At 42.4% G+C, this 22,454-nt stretch overlaps 1 protein-coding gene across 2 annotated transcripts in view; it reads right to left on the bottom strand.

Annotated features, from left to right (window-relative positions):
* The window catches only part of B3GALT5 (beta-1,3-galactosyltransferase 5), a 93,103-nt gene that overhangs the window by 5,004 nt on the left and 65,645 nt on the right, over nt 1-22,454 (bottom strand). The window contains exon 2 of one of the 2 annotated variants that reach the window (XM_088456947.1): nt 10,061-10,162. The exons of the other annotated variant lie outside the window; for it this stretch is intronic. The gene's annotated coding sequence lies outside the window, so the exon portion shown is untranslated. The remainder of the gene's footprint in view (nt 1-10,060; nt 10,163-22,454) is intronic. 2 annotated transcript variants of the gene reach the window in all.

The following is a 22,454-nucleotide window of genomic DNA, read 5'->3' as shown; positions in this document are numbered from 1 at the left end:
GTCAGAGGTGTAAATCTTACTCCATCTTACTTGCTCACATAATGTAAAACAGGAATCCACCCATCTGTCATTCTAACCCTCTGTTTAATGCTCACTGTCTACCCCATCTGTGTCACCCCTGTCTGTATGCCCTTCTCCTTTAGAATGTAAGCTCTCACGAGCAGGGCCCTCTTCCCTCATGTGCTTTTCCTTCCTTTACTTATATTGTTACCTACTCTATACTCCTTATAACAGCACCTAACCCTTGATTTTGCCATCCTGCTACTGTTGCAGCAATGTTTATATACCACGTACTTGTCCTGCAATGTTTTATACTGTATGTCAGTGTTTTCTTGTTCTGTTCTACTGTTTTTATGTTCTGTTTCTGTACTTTGTTTTTGTACTTGTTAGGCACTGCGGAACCCTTGTGGTGCCATATAAATAAAGGATAATAATAATAATAATAATAATCCCCCAAAGTCTCCACAGATGAAGAGCAGAGCAAATACCAGGAAAGACTATCAGAAAAGAGATAACGTTGTATGACCATGAAACACAGTGTGTTTGGAGCTACATCCTGACCTGGTATTTACTTAAAAGAAACCCTTTGAAGATCTGTGCAAACTCAGATCCAAAAAATATCAATATGTCCTCCTAAACCAAGGAAGGGGGTATGACCAGCTCGCAGGACCAGATTGCTTGATGTTTCAAGGTGTAACTGGCAGAGTGAGCTAATTTACAGTACATTAACAGAGAAAATACAGGGAAGAGAAAGGGTGACTGTGACAGCCCATTGTAAGCATATAATGTCCTGCAAAAAATGCTGTTACGTGTTCAATCAAATGAGTCCTTATTGCATGCGAGATTGCTCCAGAAATTCTCGTGAAGTTCCTCACACCAGGCTCCTATCAAGTGAAACTGTTATTTTCTTTCTCCATTTTATTTTATAGAATCATAATTTGCATAATATTGTGTATGTCCATTTATTTTATAATTTTTGTGTATGTTAAGCCAGAGAAGAGGAAGGGGGATAAGTAACTTCAATTTATAAACGTCATTTGATCAGTTTGGACTCTGTGATTTTTATTGGATCCATTAGCCTGTGGATCGGCCAGTACATGCTACATACAACCCTGTCATTATTACCCAAACAATAACACATATACAGTGTGGCAAAAAAGTATTTGGACAGCCACCGATTGTGCAAGTTGTTGCACTTTAAAAGATGAGAGAGGTCTGTAATTTCCATCATAGGTACACTTTAACTGTGAGAGACAGAATCAGAACAAAGAAATCCGGAAATCACATTGTATGATTTTTAAACAATTTATTTGTATATTTGGACACCTACCAACCAGCAAGAATTCTGGCTTTCACAGACCTGTTACTTTTTCTTTAGGAAGCTCATCTATCCTCCACTCATTACCTGTATTAATGGCACCTGTTTGAACTGGTTAACTGTATAAAAGACACCTGTCCACAGCCTCAAACAGTCAGACTGCAACCTCTCCACCATGGCCAAGACCAGAGAGCTGTCTAAGGACACCAGGGACAAAATTGTAGACCTGCACAAGGCTGGGATGAGCTACTCAACAATAGGCAAGCAGCTTGGTGAGAAGAGATCAACTGTTGGTGCAATTATTAAAAAATGGAAGAAATACACTGACAATCTCCCTCGACCAGGGGCTCCATGCAAGATCTCACCTCGTGGGGTATCAATGATCTTGAGAACGGTGAGGGATCAGCCCAGAACTATATGGGGGGACCTTGTCAATGACCGCAAGAGAGCTGGGACCCCAGTCACAAAGGTTACCATTAGTAACACACTACGTCGTCATGGATTCAAATCCTGCAGCGCCCGAAAGATCCCCCTGCTTAAGCCAGCACATGTCCAGGCCCATCTAAAGTTTGCCCGTGACCATCTGGATGATCCAGAGGAGGATTGGGAGAATGTCATGTGGTCAGATGAGACCAAAATAGAACTTTTTGGTATAAACTCCACACGCCATGTTTGGAGGGAGAAGAATGATTAGTGGCATCCCAAAAACACCATACCCACTGTGAAGCATGGGGGTGGAAACATCATGCTTTGGGGATGCTTTTCTGCAAAGGGGACAGGACGACTGATCCGTATTACGGAGAGGATGAATGGGGCCATGAATCGTGACATTTTGGGGAAAAACCTCCTTCCCTCAGTAAGAGCATTGAAGATGTAATGTGGCTGGGTCTTCCAGCATGACAATGACCCCAAACACACCGCCCAGGCAACTAAGGAGTGGCTCCGTAAAGCATTTCAAGGTCCTGGATTGGCCTAGCCAGTCTCCAGACCTCAACCCAATAGAAAATCTGTGGAGGGAGTTGAAAGTCCCTGTTGCCCGGCGACAGCCCCAAAACATGACACATCTAGAGAAGATCTGCATTGAAGAGTGGGCCAAAATACCTGCTGCAGTGTGTGCAAACCTGGTCAAGAACTACAGGAAACGTTTGACCTCTGTAATTGCCAACCGAGGTTACTTTACAAAGTATTGAGTTAAACCTTTTGATTGTCCAAATATTTTTTTTTTAAAAATCATACAATGTGATTTCCTGAATTTTTGGTTCTGATTCTGTCTCACAGTTGAAGTGTACCTATGATGGAAATTACAGACCTCTCTCATCTTTTAAAGTGCAACAACTTGCACAATCGGTGGCTGTCCAAATACTTTTTTGCCACACTGTATATGTGTTATTGTTTGGGTAATAATGACAGGGTTGTAAGTGTAAATCTTAGGGAGAATTTAAGGCTTCCTAGTTGGCATGGGACATTCCTGGAATAACTCTTAGTGGTGGCAATTATATTTGGAACATTAGTACAGAGTTGGATTGATACCATGAGAGTGAAATCATTGCTGTAACAGATTAGTAGGGGAATTCAATATGGGTGCAAAAACTCAGTTTTTGCGTTAATATCGCACCTATGACGTCATTATCGCAGGTTTTAGTTTTACACCGTATTCAATTTCAAAGACTTTTCGCAGGTTCGAAAACTTTGATAAAAACGGGGATAACTTTTCACCATTGAATAGGTGTCGAAAAAAAGTGCAGAATTGGGGTTTTTAAAAAAATAGCCTGCACCCCTGGGAATGACATTTAAAAAATAACTGTGTCAAAAAAAGCAAAAAAAAAAAAATAGGGACACCCCAAAAAATTAATTTCAAAATTGGGGTGAAAAAAAAAAAAATGGGAAAAAATTGTTTAAAACTAGGGAAATAGGTTCAGGGCTATTCTGCATGTATGCGGCAGGTGTTTTCTAGAATAGATTAATAGCGGCAGGTGCACAGTTGCAGAATTTTTAAAAACCGACTTTAGGGACATCAAAATATGCTAGTACCCATTTTCATGTACCCCAAATTTGATGGGACCACTTAAAAAAAACAAAAAAATAACTTAAGTGCTCTTCTGCATCACTTCTTCAATGTCGGGAAAAAAGCACCTGCCGCAGCTGTTTAAATCCCCGACTTTCATTTGCAGGCTAAAACGAGGGTACCCATAGTGATCCCCCATGTTTTTACATCTTTAGGGGGGTCCTACAATTTTTCCCAGGAAAATTTTGTTTTTTTAATCAAATCCTACTTCACCAGGTCCCGTTTTACGGAGGTTTTATATTGAATACGGGGATAAAGCGGGCGCGCGCCCGATACTTTATCCCTGAAAATTCTCCGATGTGGAGCGAAAAGTCCAGCATGGACTTTTCGCTCCCATATTGAATACCCCTCTAGGTTGTTGTTTTTTTATTAATTCTGTGTTCATCCAGCTCATGTGACTGCTGACTTAACAAAAGTCACGGACAACGCTTAAAGATGGAAGTATCAGAGAATCGGCTCCATGATGTCATCTTTCTACAATGATACTGACATCTGAGGTGCTTGTTTATACCCATACACTGCACATCATGCAGTTTATTTTTCTATGCACACTCTTAAGTATATTTATTTTTAATGTTGTATGTTACATGATATATATTTTATATGTGTATTTGAATGTTTGTAGACAAACGTTTCCATTTATTTCATACATCAGCGCTTCTTTTGTTTGTTTGGGCCTTTATCTTAAGGGACGTCAACATCCCAATAGACAATCCCACTGATGCTGCTGTCTCCAACGTTCTCTGCCTCTTTTCCTCAGCCAGGGTACTTCCTCCCCCTCCCATGCCAGCGCTCGTCTCTCGATCTAATATTCTAATATTCTCCGATTTCACCAACACTCCTTTTCCTCTGTCCAATCATCATCCTTCCCTTACACATCCTCCCCCTCCCAAGGCTTCTCTCGCCAAGCGCAGCCTGAGCTCCCTTGACCTGCCCCTGTTCTCATTCTCTCTGGACCTTAACACTCATCTCTTCATAAAAGCCTATCAACCCTCCTCTTACCCCAACACTCTACTCTGAAGACCTCCCACCTGCTCTCTTTCTCAGCTCACCATTCTGGTTACGCCCCTCCCAGCAAGCAACGTAGTAGCGCAAATGTTGCTTCACCTACTGATAATCTTGTCCTGACTGCGGACAATTTAACCCCCTCTATAACAAAAGGCCAATTTCAAAGTATTTTCCAGGGTTACTTCGTACTCCCGGGATACGTTTAGGAAGCCGGCGGACGCAATTCTGACCGCCGGCTTACCGAATCCACTATCCCGCCTAGGGATAAATGACCGGCGTCTAAAATCTAGACGCCTGTCATTTTCCCGGTGCCGCGCGGGGGGGAAGGGTTAGATTTAGGGCACCCGGGGGGGATTAGGGTTAGGCACCCCGCCTGGAGGGTTAGGGTTAGGATAGGGGGAGGGAGGATTAGGGTTATGCACCCCCTGGGGGACTTAGGTTTAGGCAGCGGGGAGGGAGGGTTAGGGTTAGGCACTTAGAGGGGGGAGGTTAGGGTTAGGCACTTGGGGGGGGAGGTTAGGGTTAGGCACTTACCTTAGGGACGATCGGGATTTCCTGCGCTGTCGGGGTTCCGCTGCCGGGCTCTGCTGTTTTGTCGGGCTGCCACAGCCGGGAATCGAGCCGCCGGTCATGCGGCAGCCGGCTATTCATACCAAATGCGTACTCCCCTCTGTTTTGCTACATGTGTGTATTTGCACAATGGACACGATTTATAGTAGCACATGGACATACTGTAGGAATATAGGCTTAAAACAAATAAATTGCATATATCTATGTATGTATTTACAGCTTCTGGATAAGGATGCACTTGGATGGGGACATTTGTGCACATCTCTACAAAAAGATGCAGGAAAAGAAAGTGTATTGACGTATACATGATGAGTTTAATAATAAATGCTATTGTCGCATTACTCTTTCGTACACAATATAATGATGTAACGAAATGTCATTTGCACTGGTCAGCATACGGTCTTGGTAGTTACTAATAAACAGCTGCGTTTTATAAATGACACAAACCCCTCCACATCTTGTGTTTACCCTTTTTAAAATCAAAATGGAAATGACAAATAGGGACTTGGTATAACACAGCTGCTAATGATTTGAGTTCTAGCAATTGAAGAGCTGTAGGGCAATCAAACAAGCTCAGAGGTAAAGAACCAACCAATCAGCTTCTGTCATTTTTCTAGTACCGCCTGTTAAATGACAGAAGCTGATTGGTTGATACTTTATGTCTTATCATTGGCAATCATTCCAGGCATTCCACATTTAATTATTACGGAAATAGGGGAACATGCCCTAACCACTAGCCAGGGCTGGCTCGAAGCATGTTCGACCAGTGCAGTCGAACAGGAGTGCCACCCCAAAGAGGGCGCACCCCTCCCAGCCATTCCCAATTTCAGCGGGACAGTCCTGTTTTTCAGGCACTTTCCCACTGCCCCCGCGGGACGAAGTGTCCTGCGGGTGGTCGAGATGTTGTGTACCTGGGAACAAGAATGGATGCCGCGCTGCATCCATTCAGTGCAGGGAGAGACCTGGGGGCAGCCCAGCTACTGACGTAGTGCTGGGCTTGCCCCCAGCCTGATGCTGTATGTGCACGCCCCCAAATAGTATAATTTACGGTCTATGTTAATTAGGCCACCCCCCTTGGGCCGTAGGGGTCCCTTGCAGCACAGGGTGTAACAAGGGCTGGAGCTGGCCCTGCCATTAGCGCACGCAGCGGAGCTTTCTACGTACCTAGAAACACCCCTGCTGGGACCAATACCCCACCGCGACTGGTCAGATTCTGTTTTTTACATTTTTTTTGTGGCTTGAGAAGGACGGCTATGTCTCAGTCTACACTGCTGGCTGAGATCAGAGCTACCACATATGCATGGCAGATCGCCTCACAGCACAGATACACAGGCAGATGGCAGCAGGGATACTGCTGCAGGTGTCAAGCACAGCAGCTCCTCCCATCCCAGACTCACTTGCATAGTATTGCAGCAGCTGCCTCTAGTGCTCAGCTCTGGCCACAGAAGGTACAGTAAAAGACTGCTTTTTCCTTAGTTGTGCAATTACAGACCAATAGTAAGCCCAACAATAACTGTATGTGTGTGTGTATTTACAGTATAATATATATATATATATATATATACATATATATATATATATATGTATCCATATATATAGTGTATATATATATATATATACATATATATACTGTGTGTATGTATATACAGTATATATATATGAAGCACTAATCCACCATTCCCAGATTTGGGGTGCAACATGGTATGTGACCACATTGTTTAAATAGAAATCACAGGGGCTCTGCACTCACCATAATAACTAACAATAATAATAATAGTAAACATAATAAACAGTGGGCTTTTGGTTCATGAATTGATCAATGCATTAAGCTTGCAGCCCCCGTCACGGGACCCCACTTTACTGCAAGTCCCTACTCTATTGCTCAGAATTATTACATGGACATAGCCATCACATTAGTGTTAGAATCAGGGTATGCTATCAAGGTTTAAGCTCACAGCAACTTTTCTTTTAAATGTGAGACAGTTACCAAGCACACCTGTTGCAAAGCACCTAGGAAAACAGCTGACACAAGTTAGATTAAACTAGTTAAAAGGGGTGCATGAGAAAATGTGATCACAAAATGATTCATTGCAGTAAAGTGGGGTCCCGTGACGGGGGCTGCAAGCTTAAATGCATTGATCAATTCATGAACCAAAACCCCACTGTTTATTATTATTCTTATTATTATTATTATTAGTTATTATGGTGAGTGCAGAGCCCCTGTGATTTATATATATATATATATATATACATATATAAGAGATAAGATCCTCTTTTATTCAAGGTATTTAGACGACATCCTTTTGATGTGGTGAGGAACTTTTGCTGGCTTCGAAATGATGATGTTAGAAATCAATGGACTTATTTGCCCCATTAAGTTTACATACCCAGCTAGTTTACAAACGATATAATTTTTCGGATGTACAGATCATTGTGAATAACAACTAGATCATGGCTACCTTCTTTTCCAAACCAACAGATTCGCAATACGATCTTGTTGGCCGATAGCCATCATCCACCAGCCGCCAAAAGGGGACTTCCTTTTTCTCAGTTACTCAGAGTTAAAAGAATTATCTAGTACACCAGATGAAATGGATAAAAATATGCAGCTCATGTTGTGGTTATTCTGAGGATATACTGGTTAAAGCTAAACAAAAAGTAGATGTGATCCCAAGATCTGAGACCTTTAAAAAAAACGTTTAAAGGTACTGAACAAGATAGGATACATTGGGTCCACAAATTCAATTCTTCTCATAAAATCATTGAGAACTCTGTAAATACTCTCTGGCCCCTGATCCAGAAGGATAAAGATCTGAGATGCTTTAAGCAATAGAGATTTATGTCCTGTTATAGTAGAGGAAGGAATATTAGAGACTGAACTGTCCATACAGTCATCACTGGACATATGTCAGATTCACCTTTACTGAAAAAGAAAAGTGGTGGTTCCTATAAATGTGTCGGCTGTACCACCTGCCGACATACAGTTTCATAGATAATGAGATGTTTTTTCATCCTCATACAGGCCATAAATATTCCATCAATTTCGTACTGACCTGCATGAGAGTTCATATGTGGTTTATATGATCAAGTGCCCTTGCGAGCTATGCTATGTTGGTAAGACCATGCGTTCTTTTAGAGAACGCGTAGCTTTACACAGGTCATCCATCCGTGCAGCGTCAAGTGGTAAAGCCTCGGATCAGCCGGTCGCGAAACACTTCTTTGAGGCCCGCCACAGTTTATCCAGCTTAAGACATATTATAATCGATCATGTACCTGATGATGTGAAAGGGGCTAACCAGCACAAAAGGTTACTCCAGTTAGAGTCCAAGTGGATCTTTACCTTAGATACAGGTAAGCCTAGGGGCTTAAATGAACAGCTAGTTTGGAATATGTTTGATTAAACTTGTGATGATGCTTTATTTTATTGCTTTCCTGTTCCTTTCGCAGGAATTATATAGGCTTGTATTTTTTTCATTCTTTTGGTATTACTATCTGCATGTTGATGCCTGCATCAGTTCGTTCTCTGTATGCCGTCTTATTGGGTTTATTGTGTGACTTTCTGTGCCTTATTTTTGTATTTCATGTGACACCCTTTACTTATGTGTGTGACATCATTTACAGCTTGATCTTGTTAAGGCTGGTTATTTATTCTACAGTTCTCAACATTATGTCGGGTCATACATATTGTGGGCTTGTTAATAGAGACATTTTCTGTCAGTCTTGTTATTCTTATTTAGACAATGCTCTTACTTTTGCTATTCTTGTTATATTTCCAGGTTTGTCTATATGTGTCATGTTTTCTGTACTTTGGTGTTGGGCAGCCACTTGCTTTCTGGCAACGGTGGGCGTATGCGGGTTACGCGCTTCCGGCTTGCTTGTTCCCGAAAGTGACGTATATATATGAACAGGCAGACCAGCACAAACATAGGGAACATCGGCCACCATCGACCACTTGCGGCTAGTCTGACCTGTTTTTTATTCTGCGAGTCTCTGCACATCTGGCTAAATTATGGACGCCTTATTAAACAGTGTCCAAACAGTAAGACACACCTGCGTTTTTATGACCACCCCCTCGTCACCTCCCTCAAATGCTTGCTAGCTGTCAATCATTTCTTCCTATTCGCTGGCTTGCAAGTGCCATCGCTATGCTGCATACGCGCATGCGCACTGGATAATAATTGCTCGGCTGCGTTGATGTTTGTGATTGCGATCCAAGCTGAATCAGGCCCTATGTACAGTATATATGTGAACCGGTCTGTAACTATCTATGTCAGTGGTTCTCAAACTCGGTCCTCAGGACCCTACACAGGTCACGTTTTCCAGGTCTCCTGGCAGCAGCACAGGTGTAGTCATTACTCACTGACACATTTTAAAAGATTCACAAGTGAGCTAATTATTTTACTTGTGATTCTGTTAGGAGACCTGGAAAATATGCACTGTTTGGGGTCCTGAGAACCGAGTTTAACCTGTGGTTTATATTGTTCACTTCGTACTTGTGTACGTGTTGTAACTTGATAATGCTTGGGACGCATACATTTTATATATAATAATAGGAATCATTTTCATTATTTCACATTAATGATGAGGTTTGCTGCTGACATTACTGACTGACTTGATTATACGGCTCGGTAAGCACTTTCTTTATGCATCACTTAACCTCATGTATCAAATTTCTATTTCCCAGTAGGGCAGAGGTTCCCAAGCGCACTCCTTAAGGCTCACCAACAGTTCAGGATTTAGAGAGATATCCATGGTTGAGAACAGGTGGTTAATACAAATTGGCTGAGGTACTAATTAAGTCACCTGTTGTCAAGTATGGATATCCTTAAAACCTGGACTGTTAGGTTGCCTTGAGGACCGCGTTTGGGAACCTCTGACATAAAATGTAAGCTTTTGAGCAGGGACCTCTTACCTCTCTGTCTGTCTGTTATTAGTACCTAGTATTGTTTTATTATTATTGTGTTCCCAATTGTATAACGCAACTGAAAATTCTGGCACTATAAATACATATTAATAATAATTATAATAATAATTCCCCAAAGCTTAAAACTAATATGCATTATCTCATTTGTCTTTTACAGTAATAATACATTTCCTACCTGGTAATCCTCGCAGGATAAAATCAGAAGGAAGATTTGCCTGTCTTTCTAGATCTTAAATGTGAAAAATTCATTTCTTGACTGGTAGTAATCATCTTATCCCTAAAACAAATTGAAATCATGAGTTAAAAATACAGCTGCAAGGAAAGTATTACTTACTACCTCCACGACATGAGACACATATTTACCAAAGTATGGACTCCATGGCTCTCTTATGAGACTGCTAACTCACCCACGTCTCTCCCATCTACCATCCCCATCCGACCCATGCACGATAAGCTGGTAGGCTGGTATGCCATACCTGCCACTACTCTCTCCTGCTTCTTACTGGTCTCCACCTCCCTTCTCTCCTTGGGATATATTTACTAAAGTGCAGGGTTTTTAGAAGTGGAGATGTTTCCCATAACAACCAATCAGATTCTACTTATCATTTATCTAGCACCTTCTAGAAGATAATAGTTAGAATCTGGTTGCTATGGGAAACATCTCCACTTCTAAAAACCAGAACTTTAGTAAATATACCCCCTTGTGTCTGCTATGTGTGATGTTCCCCTCCTTTTGATGTTTTCTGGCCACTTATAGATATACAGTACTCCATAGCATTTTACATCTCACCATAGTCCTTTAATACCTACAGTATATCCCTTTCCTTTCATCCCTACTTCCTTTATTCACATTATGTGTAGTGTTTATTGTGTACAATTTGCCTACAAAACTTGCCTCACTGATTTTACTTCCTGTATCTGTTCCTCTTCTTGTCATATGTCTATTTATATGAGCTCTTTAAATAAAGAATTTAAAAAAAACACACAATATGCTGCTTTTTCCATGCACATCTACTTAATGTAGAAAATAATAGATGAAAAATAAAATGCAGCTGCAAATTAAGATAGTTATTTATAGTTCATAATAAAATGAAGCATAAATAAAATCTAAGTGCGAAAGGCAAAATTGTGCCATAGTGTGGACACAGCATTAGCCCAAATACAACTCACACCACTCACCCTACCCCCCGCCCCCCCGATGCTCCCCCATACTGACAAACTCGCCAGTCCAGCTCAGATCTTCCTGATTTCAGGATTATAATGTATCAACAAATATAGCTCCATTTCCTCAGAATACATACATCCAATGTGAGATAGGCACAAAATTCTGTACCAGAAATATATCTGTATCAACAACTGATTTCGATTGCCTATCCTGACGTATACGGTTTTATCTTACCTTACTGTACATATCAAGCCTCTTGAATGTTTACAATCGGGTATGAATGCTTCCCATGAATCTAGAATTTTCTATGTACAGTAGGTTTTGTAAATGGAAAGTGACTATAGTGACACTGCAGGATCTGAGAGAATCCTTAATATCTCAAAAGAGAAAAGGACATATAGGTATTCTTATATTGGGCACACACAGATTAAAATTCTGTCTTGTTTACTTACTGGGATAGAGATCTGGTTATGAAATTAAAACGTAACTTTTATTAAATTAATTAAATGGCGAATTATGTAAAAAAAATACGTGTATATATACTTCTGAATTAAAATTATGACTATAAACCTATGTTGTTACTTAACACATTGTTCATTAATATATAGAATACTCTATTCTTGTCTTATCAACTGCTTACATTGATAATTTATATCAATTATGTTATGTCTCCAGATATATGACTGACACTATGCTTAGAGAGTATCAGGAGAGAACAGAATTATCTGACTCTGTTATATATGCATTACCAACCTTTTAATTATGGATTTAAGGTTATATCCGTGGGAGCTCACAATCTATTCCTCTCCTTTGTTGTTATATAATATCTTCTTACATATGGGTCAGTTTATTTTACAAATTTATATATGGAGTGAATTAAATGCCACTATTAATTTGATAGGTATTATATTACTCTATTATAGTTAAGATATATAAACAATAGATTTACACAACAATAAATTTTAGAATTAGATTACACATTTATTAAATAAGACGTGGGTACTTATAATAACACTTGAGTTTTCACATGTTTGACGCAAATTGTTTGACGTGATTTGGCACATTATAAATCCCATTATATTAATATTCATAGATATTTATTATTACACTGTTATAATTAAATAAATTTTATTAAGCATACACATGCTAAAATCTATATTATTTATATAAAAATAAGATCACTATATTAATAAATATAATCACTTTTATTATCACAAATTAAGTATTGCACTTTTATGATTATAATTTAGGATATTCACTAAAATCTATTTATTATAAAATTAATTTAAATAACTATATATAATGTTAGAAAATGAATAATTAAACATCAATCATTAATTTATCATTTAGCTATATATGCAATTTTATTAATATAATAAATTAATCTTTATTTCCACCATTAACTGCTATCAATATCTAGCTTTCTATGCAGTTTATTATGGTATTATTTCTATTGCCAACTCCTATCAATAATTATTAATCTTATACCAGAAGTCAATTTGTATCTTCACTAATAGCTGCCACTAATATATCTAGTTATCTATACAGTTTATCACTATAATAAACTCACCCATATGTAAGAAGATATTATATAACAACAAAGGAGAGGAATAGATTGTGAGCTCCCATGGATATAACCTTAAAAGTATATTATTTTAAATCCATAATTAAAAGATTGGTAATGGGTATATAAAAGAGTCAGATCATTCTGTTCTCTCCTGATACTCTCTAAGCATAGTGTCAGTTATATATCTGGAGACTTAATTGATATAAATTATCAATGTAAGCGGTTGATAACAAGTAAGAAACAAAACACATATACACCTAGCGCTAATCAAGCAGGGAGATCAAGTATCAGCGCAGCTGTAAAAAAGAGGTGATTGCCAACTGCACTAGCAAAAACAGATAATAAATGAACTGCGCTCTAATACTTAAGTAGGGACATATGATGAAAACACATATAATAGCATATAAATATAGATAGTCTTTATTAGACTTAATTAAACAATAAAGAAAAATAAAACATGAACGTACAATAAATATCTGAAACGATGAAGTTGATCAGACTCCTATAAAAATAGTGTATCCCAATATCAGACACAAATAGCAACAATGATATTTATATATGTAAAATTATACTATAATGAAAACCCAGGTACTGGGTATGATAGCAAAAATAGGTTACTTTTTCTTAGGGCAGACAGATAAAGTGTCTGTCATTAATTTGCAACTCTCTCTATAGATGTTGATTTAATTATGGATAGAAATATATCTGTCACAGTGATGTGTCCAATCCTATATTTGGTAGGAATACCTTTGGCTGATTGAAATCTGACAGTCCCGTATAGATCACTATAGGAAGTGCAAAAATGCCAGTATTAGGCTGGCTGGCTGTAACCAGTAGTGCAACTGTAAATGGGTCAGCACGATAAGCAGGGCAGCTGAATGTGCTGGAGAATATTACTCACAGTCAGCGTCTAATCCTGGGCGGCCGACTGCCGCTAGATGACTATCTGGTATTGGGATACACTATTTTTATAGGAGTCTGATCAACTCCATCGTTTCAGATATTTATTGTATGTTCATGTTTCTTTATTGTTTAATTAAGTGTAATAAACACTATCTATATTTATATGCTATTATTTGTGTTTTCATCATATGTCCCTACTTAAGTATTAGCGCGCAGTTCATTTATTATCTGTTTAAGCGGTTGATAAGACAAGAATAGAGTATTCTATATATTAATGAATAACGTGTTAAGTAACAACATAGGGTTATGGTCATAATTTTAATTCAGAAGTATATATACACATATGTTTTTGAAATAATTCACCATCTAATTAATTTAATAAAAGTTACGTTTTAATTTCATAACCAGATCTCTATCCCAGTATGTAAACAAGACAGAACTTTAATCTGTGTGTGCCCAATATAAGAATACCTATATGTCCTTTTCTTCTTTTATTAGGTGCACCTCCTCATGTATAAACAAGTGATTAGAAAGCTTAAAATTAAATGGGGAATGGATTTAATAAATAGATAGTTCCTGTGCGGATATCCAAACCTTTTTTAGCCGAATAGAATCCTTAATATGTTGGTCAATTAATCAGTCCCGATATCACCTAGTGAAAATTTAACACAAGATTCATGTTTCATAGCAGAATTTTCATAGCAACTTCAGAGATGACTTCCCTCCATATATTCAAATAGTACTCAAAATGTTATATCTCACTAAAATGTGACAGATACAATTGTTACTGAGTGTTCTATGTGTTGCATTCCACAATACTGAGCCCTGTATCACAGAGCTGATTCATGTGCACAGTTTTATGCTGGTTGGTTACGGGATGACAGCACTTAGGATCTCAGTGCTTCAAATACCAATGCCAGAATCCCGACTAGGCAGTGGCGGAACTCCCGGAGACAATGGAGTCAGTTGCCGCCGGGTGCCAGCCCCGAAGGGGGCATCTGGCTCCATAGTCGCCAGGGTCCCGGCCGTTCCACCTGCACCTACCGCTGGCTTCATTCTAACTATGGTAAAAAGAAAGCCAGAGGAGCCGCTGAGCTGAGCGCCAATCAGCATCAGCGGCGCTCCTCCTCCGGCTCCAGTGCACTCTGTGGTCTCGGTGCCAGCAGGCCGCAGGCGTCACGCATCATGTGACCGCCCGCGTCCTCACCCTGTGCCTGCCCCTGTGCCTGCCCCTTCTGTCTGAGGAGCCTTCGACGACACTGCACCTGCGGCTGAGTCCGGACCAGAGTGGAGAGTGGCCGGGAACCGGGAGAGAGAGGATGCCGCTAGCCAAGGGCAGCGGTACTCATGCAGCACTGCAGCTTCACAACTCACACCGCCAGGGATCTCATGTCCTGGATGAAGTTGTTCCAACGATAAGCGGGGGCTGGACCTGGGGTTTCTTCATTGAGCCTGACCAGAACAGCTGCTATCTGAACAGCCACATACGGGTGAGCCACCTCTCTCTAAATGCTGTGTGTGCGCTGCTGTGCTTGCCACCCCTGGCCTCCCTGTGTCTGTATGTCACTCCTTGTGTGTGATCCTTCCCTGCTGCCATGTGTGTGCTGTGCTGTATGTAGTGTGTGTGATCCTTCCCTGCTGCCATGTGTGTGCTGTGCTGTATGTAGTGTGTGTGATCCTTCCATGCTGCCATGTGTGTATGTGCTGTATGTAGTGTGTGTGATCCTTCCCTGCTGCCATGTGTGGGGTGCTGTATGTAGTGTGTGTGATCCTTCCCTGCTGCCATGTGTGTGCTGTGCTGTATGTAGTGTGTGTGATCTTTCCCTGCTGCCATGTGTGGGGTGCTGTATGTAGTGTGTGTGATCCTTCCATGCTGCCATGTGTGGGGTGCTGTATGTAGTGTGTGTGATCCTTCCATGCTGCCATGTGTGTATGTGCTGTATGTAGTGTGTGTGATCCTTCCCTGCTGCCATGTGTGTGCTGTGCTGTATGTAGTGTGTGTGATCCTTCCCTGCTGCCATGTGTGTATGTGCTGTATGTAGTGTGTGTGATCCTTCCCTGCTGCCATGTGTGTATGTGCTGTATGTAGTGTGTGTGATCCTTCCCTGCTGCCATGTGTGTATGTGCTGTATGTAGTGTGTGTGATCCTTCCCTGCTGCCATGTGTGGGGTGCTGTATGTAGTGTGTGTGATCCTTCCCTGCTGCCATGTGTGTGCTGTGCTGTATGTAGTGTGTGTGATCCTTCCCTGTTGCCATGTGTGTGCTGTGCTGTATGTAGTGTGTGCGCTCCCTGCTGCCATGTGTGTGCTGTGCTGTATGTAGTGTGTGCACTCTCTGCTGCCATGTGTGTGCTGTGCTGTATGTAGTGTGTGCGCTCCCTGCTGCCATGTGTGTGCTGTGCTGTATGTAGTGTGTGCGCTCCCTGCTGCCATGTGTGTGCTGTGCTGTATGTAGTGTGTGCGCTCCCTGCTGCCTTGTGTGTGCTGTGCTGTGGGGTTCTGGCTAGAGAGAAACTCAGGGATGGCTGGAGCTAGATACACACGGGGGCTGGAGCAAGCCGAAGCCTACGGGGGGAGGGGGGGGCACCTGGCATAAACTTACCCCACTGCGACTAGGGCCCGTATTCAATTAGAAGCTAAAGCCGAGCTCCGCGAAACAGTATGGCCGATTGCGACTTTTGACCTGTTGGAATCGCCGTACTCAATTCCATCTGCTTTTCGCGTACGCGACAACGCAATGCAATGTAATAGGAGAAAAAGATTTGCCTCTGAATAGGTGGAGAAAAGAAGTGCAAAATCGCTATTTTGGGGTGCAAAGGTGGGGAAACCACCCTGCACCCTTGGGACACCTCCCCAAAGGACAACTTCGTCAAAAAACCCTTAAAAAAAATTGATGAACATCCCAAAAAAAAATTTTGAAAAAGGGGGTGAAAAAGTGCAAAGTGGGGGTTCAAACTTAAAAACTAGCAAAATAGACTTTTGGAGGGTCTGCAAGTATGGGTGAGGTGTTTTCTTGATCGCAGATGCTTGCTGAAGGTGCATTTTTTAAGTTTTTTTTAAACTTTACTTTAGCAACTTTAAACCATGCTTGCACCCATTTTCAATTACCCCAAATTTGCCATGACTACTTGTTTTCACCATAAAACAACAACTGCTTAATGCTATTCTTCACCACTTGTGCAAAGACGCTAATTAGAAAAATTTGACACACCTTAAGTACCCCAATAGCTTTATTAGGGCTAATCGGGTGCATGTACATTGATCCCCAATGTTAGTGCATCTTTTAGGGGGTGTCAGACTGATTTCCCCAATTCTGACAGCACTTTTCGCCTGTTTTGCATTCGCCGGTTTGCGTTTTCGCGTGTTTTGCAATTGAATAGGGCGAATCGCTGGTATGTGCGTGATAAGTTTGGCATGTGAAAAAGTATCGCGGGTGCTAAACTAATTGAATACGGCCCTAGGTGAGAATGCTGACACCTGCTGGTACAGTAAGTATCCTAAAACTAACCCTGCCCCTAAATCTAACCCTCCTTCCCATAGCCTAAACCTAACCCTCCCACATGCAGCCTAACCTCCCCCCGCAGCCTAAACCTAACCCTCCCACCTGCAGCATCGCTATCCAGGTCTCGCGCATGCGCACGATGGAGCCAGCTCCCTCGTGCGCATGCACACTGGGCCAACATCGACTCGCTTGCGAGCACTCAGCGCTCGCAGCGGGTCTGAATCAGGCCCTCTGTCCCTCTCCGCCCACTCTCTGCTTCATCTCTGTCCCTCTCCCCCGATACTCTTTTTCATCTCTGTCCCTCGCCACCCACTCTCTGCTTCATCTCTATTCCTCTCTGTCATCTCTGTCCCTCTCTCCCAGGGGAATATTTACTAAAGGTGAATTTAAATCAATTTTGATAAATTTAAAATCTATGAAAATTTTATTGATCAACATTGATGTTCTATTTCTGGGGCTAAGGGCCTGATTCAGACCCGCTCGTAAGCGCACAGCGCTCGCAAGCAGGTCGATGGTCCCCGACTGTGCATGCGCCACCTCCGGTGTGCGCATGCGCATGACCCGTCCTGCGACAGCAGCTCCGTCGCAACGGGTCTCGCTACAAGATGGTGCGGCTTTCGATGCTGATTGACAGCTCGCCCCGTTTTGTATGCGGGGAGGGGGAGGGTGGCTGCATAAATGCAGGTGTTCCCTTAGGAATGCCTGGTGTCTGTGGGCGGCCCTACTGACATCACTCTATTAGAGCAGGAAGTCCACTCAGGCTAGCGAGAGCTGAGACCCTACCACAGGGTCTCCTCGCAAACCCAATGGTCACGATAATCGCGACCATCGCCAGCCGGCTCGCAAAAGCTGTGGGTGGTCACTCACAGATTAGCGAGTGGCCTGGAGGCTGAAAAAAAAAAATCCCCACCCTGATTTAGAGCGAGCGCTCGCAAGAAGCGAGCGGCTCTGAATCAGGCCCTAAATCACAATCACACATTTATTAACAGACAATTTTTTATTTTGTTTTTTAAGTATTAGTAAATGTGTGATTTAGCCCCAGCAACACAACATCGGTATTGATCAGATAAGAAGCCCATAGACTTCTAGTAGGCGGCACCTAATTGCCTATTGGGTCTAAACTCTTGGTTTATATGGTGATTGCAGTCAAACCACAGAAAACTGCATTTTTGGAGGTTTGACAGCATTTTTCAGTATAATGTATCTCAGCCAATATAATGAATCATGTGAATTAATATACTGTAAAGATGAATAGCACCAGTAACGATAAAAAAAGAAAAAGTCTCTTATATGGACAGCAGGGGTATTCCAGAATGAGTTGCAAGATAGGGATCGCTCTTGTGTTCGCAGATGTGATTATGCACGCAGTTCAACTGCGATAGTATGCTACTCCATGGCGATTGCTATGCCGCCGCAGCACTACACAAGGACGCCCACTTACCTTACACACATCCGTAATGTTTAGCAAGGCTGCGGAACCATCGGTACAATCGAGTACCATCGCAGCCTCACGCACACTTGTACAAGATCTGACCTTACTCAGAAATTGCTAACTTCAGCGCACGCTATGAGTCCTCAGGCTGTGTAGGGCATTGCAGTGGATAATTTATACACACCCCTGCAATGGCGTTCAAATGCACTGGCACGCCTGGGTTTCCCCGATCCCTCACTCACCACCCACACATAGTACTACCTGTCAATCACTCTGTCATGGGTCTGCGTAGTCACTGTGATCTCAGTCCCGATCACAGTGGTTGGTTCATGCACGTGCACTGCGATGTATAGGCATGTGCACTATGCAACATTCGACCGATGGCAGGCGTATTAGCAACTGCGTTCCAAGCTGAATCAGGCCCAGTGTTTGTAAAAGTATTGGATAATGACAGTATGTATCCAAGTGCTTGTTTGAGAAGATAGTGAGTCTCATTCAGACCCGCTCGCAAGCGGGTCGATGTTGGGATCTGCGCACGCGCAACGGCCGCACTGCACGTGCGCAAGCCCCGGAGCGAGAGAGAAATTCTCTCGCTCCGGGGCTCACTACAAAAGGGGCGGCTGTCGAAGGTGATCGACAGCTCTCCTCATTTTGTAGGCGTGGCTGTTAAGCTGCCCACCGGTTAAAAATGCCGCCAGGCTGCTGTATACAGCACAATATAGGGTCAGATGTAGTAATTAAGTATTGGGGCTATTCATTACAAAGGTAAAGCAGGAAATATCACTGATATTATTATTATTATCATCGTTTATTTATATGGCGTTCTGCAGCGCCTTACACAGTACATAAACAAATGGGTGACCAGTGACTTACAGTACAGAACAATACAATACAGGACAAGGACATGGATAATATACATTGCTACATTAGCGACCATAACACCCACATAAGCAACAGAGCATAAGCAACTAAGTGTTAGGTGCCCTAGTGGTGAGTAAAGAAAGTAAAGTAAGGAGAAGCACAAGAGGGTAGAGGGCCCTGCTCGTAAGAGCTTACATTCTAAAGGATATCTCCTGCTTACCTTTGAGCCTCGATCTGGCCCACAGTCCCTATACAATATATATATATAATATTGTTGGAGCTTGACTGCAGGAGCATTTGCCATCTTCAGATGGTGTTTGCTCCCGCACCCTAACTCCTTCCCTATGGGATACCTCCGCCCCTGTCCGGCTCCTTCCTCTGGACCCCAGGGCTTTGTGCACCTGTGTGAAGCCCAGTACACACAGGCGCACTAGCAGTGCCAAGTCAGACTCAGCATGTTAACTGTCACTGATATGAAAGTAGAGAAGGGGATCGCGGAAACAGATGATTTTCGGATCAGCTGTCTCCGCACCCTGGTGACTTTGTATCCACCACTGTTACTCGCAGCAAGTTGTCCCCAATAATTAGGATGATGAATGGACCCCGAAGTCTTTGGCAGTTCCCTGTGTACCCACCTTATTTAATAAATGAAATTATTATATATAATGTACAGTATCTCTCATGACAATCAGCACAAGCGATATTCCTGTGATTATGATGGCGGTATAATATTCTGGACAAGAGGATACTGCATAGACATTTTAATGCAATTTCATATTTGCATCTCCAGTCCTATATAATGGCCATTAAGTTTTTAATATGTAAGTTCTACAGTAATGATACTGATATCCCCTTTGGCTCGTGTTGTGTGGAATCCCCATATACTTATTACTTACTGCTAAAGCACTCAGTGATAAAGGCTCACATTTGTATCCTCCATCATAAAACTGTATTTATCATAAAGAACTGGTAGATTGTTGTTAGATTGATGCATTATATCAGTCTTATATTTGTCTGCTATCTACAGTAATAATTGTCCTTGTTACATAAGTACTGTGGGGCTGATTCAGGACCCATTCTGCATTTAAGGGGCAGTGCGGGGACGGGGACACCCAGACAAAAGTCCAGGAATGATGATGTTTGTCCATGCAAGATGACGTTTTGCCTCTTTCTGAGTTCCGTTTTTTTTTAGGGAAAAATCCGAACTCGGCGTGCAAACTTGAACCTATCCGAGCCTGCACATCCCTAAGTTGGATGTGCTATGAAACAAATGCACATGGGTCTGACACTGGAACTACTGTTTACATACCCATGGATGTTTTTCTTACATATTAATGCACTGGAAGATCTACAAACTAGTGATGAGTGGACCACGGCATGTTTTTTAAATTTTTTTATTTATTTAAGTTTTTAAATTGTTGTGTTTTAGTGTTTAGTTCTGGCAAAACCAGGAAGGGGTTTTGTTTTTGGATTTAAGATGACAAAAATGTATACTTACTTAGGGGTAAATTTACTAATGTGAGAGCTTATAGAAGTGAGTTGTAGAAGCAGGGGCGTTTTAAGAGAGGAGGGGGCCCATGTGCATTCCTCGTGCGGGGTCCCCTCCTCTCTCCCTGATGGCTGGCAGCCGACTGATGTGGCCGGCAAGCCACCGGAGCATTAATAGACTCCGGGCACTAGAGTGTGCCCGGAGTCTACTGCACATGCGCAGAATGACGGAAAAATGGCCGCGGCGGCCATTTTGCAGTTTTCAATGCATGCGCAGTAGACTGCGGGCACACTCTAGTGCCCGGAGTCTACTGCGCATGCGCAGAACACTGGAAAATGGCCGCAGCGGCCATTTTTCCAGTGTTCTGAGCAGCAGTGACACCTGACGCGGGACCTCGGACAGGTAAGATTAAAAAAAATATGGGTACAGTGTGTGCGGTGCGGGCCCCCGCTGGACCCGGAGGCCCGTGTGCCCCGCACACACTGCACCCATTATAGATACGCCACTGTGTAGAAGAGATGTTGCCCACTGCGACCAGTCAGATTCTACTTAACATTTAACTAGCACCTTCTAGAAGATAATAGCTAGAATCTGATTGGTTGCTATGGGCAACATCTCCACTTCTAAAAAAACTCTCACTTTAGTAAATCTTCCCCTTACAGTCTAACTCTATTTCAAATAACTTCTAGTAGTAAAATGAGATAGTGTACAAATGGATGCAGAGCAGACTGGCAAAGAAGCCCCAGAGAGCTCGTCGGAGAATGAAATACACATTTCCTATGGGCATAATGAAATGGCATTGAGCATCGATGTGGTGCAGCAGCAGATAAGATGATGGTGCACTAAGAGATACCGGATACCGAGTTGGAAACGGTCGTCACCGTCCTTGTGCCTTTTGCTACTGTCGAGCTGGTGTCCAACCGTGCTTCCGAATGTGCAAGGACTGAGACGCCCACTCACAACGACTATAGATGCTGCATTACCGTCTCGCGCGTGTTTAGACGCCACCATCCATCGCACCTTCGAAACTTGCTTCTGCCCTATGGCAGTTGCCCTTTCTCTGAGTATGGCCTCCTATGTGAGCTTCTTTGTACCCAACCATTTTCAGCTACACGCCTGCGACCCTCCCATAAGACGCATCTCCCTGCTTCTTTTTAGCCCCCTCCTGCTACCCCCCCAGTCCCTGTCAAGGAACGCCCCTTACACTTCTGCTACCGGGCATCTAGATTTGTTTTTTTCCGCAACTCTGCACAAACAAAATCGGCAGAGCGTGCGCAGCGCGACTCAAATGCATGTGCAGGAGAGAAACATCGCTCCACTGTGCCCAACATCGCCACTGCGCTCGACTAAAAATCAGGCCCATAGATGGACAAATCCCAGCACACTTTATTAATACACAAAAATTGCCAAGAATGGAAATGAAATACACCTAGTGACTATGGGGCACATTTATCAATAATCACATTCTCACTGCGATCTGGGCACCATACTAGCGGCCATGATCGCATTGAAGAATCCTATATTAGCTCCTAAATTATAATTAGGTAAGTATTAAAGAAATGGGTGCAGGGTCTGCGGTATGGGACCTCCTGCACCGCACACCCTGCACCCATTATAGATACGTCACTGCTATGGGGGCTGTGGTCTCTGT

This window comes from Taudactylus pleione, unplaced genomic scaffold, assembly GCF_031769625.1.
Source record: "Taudactylus pleione unplaced genomic scaffold, aTauple2 ptg000729l, whole genome shotgun sequence".
NCBI lineage: Eukaryota > Metazoa > Chordata > Amphibia > Anura > Myobatrachidae > Taudactylus > Taudactylus pleione.
The sequence above is the reverse complement of the archived record's forward strand: the minus strand, read 5'-3'. Positions and strand labels throughout refer to the sequence as shown.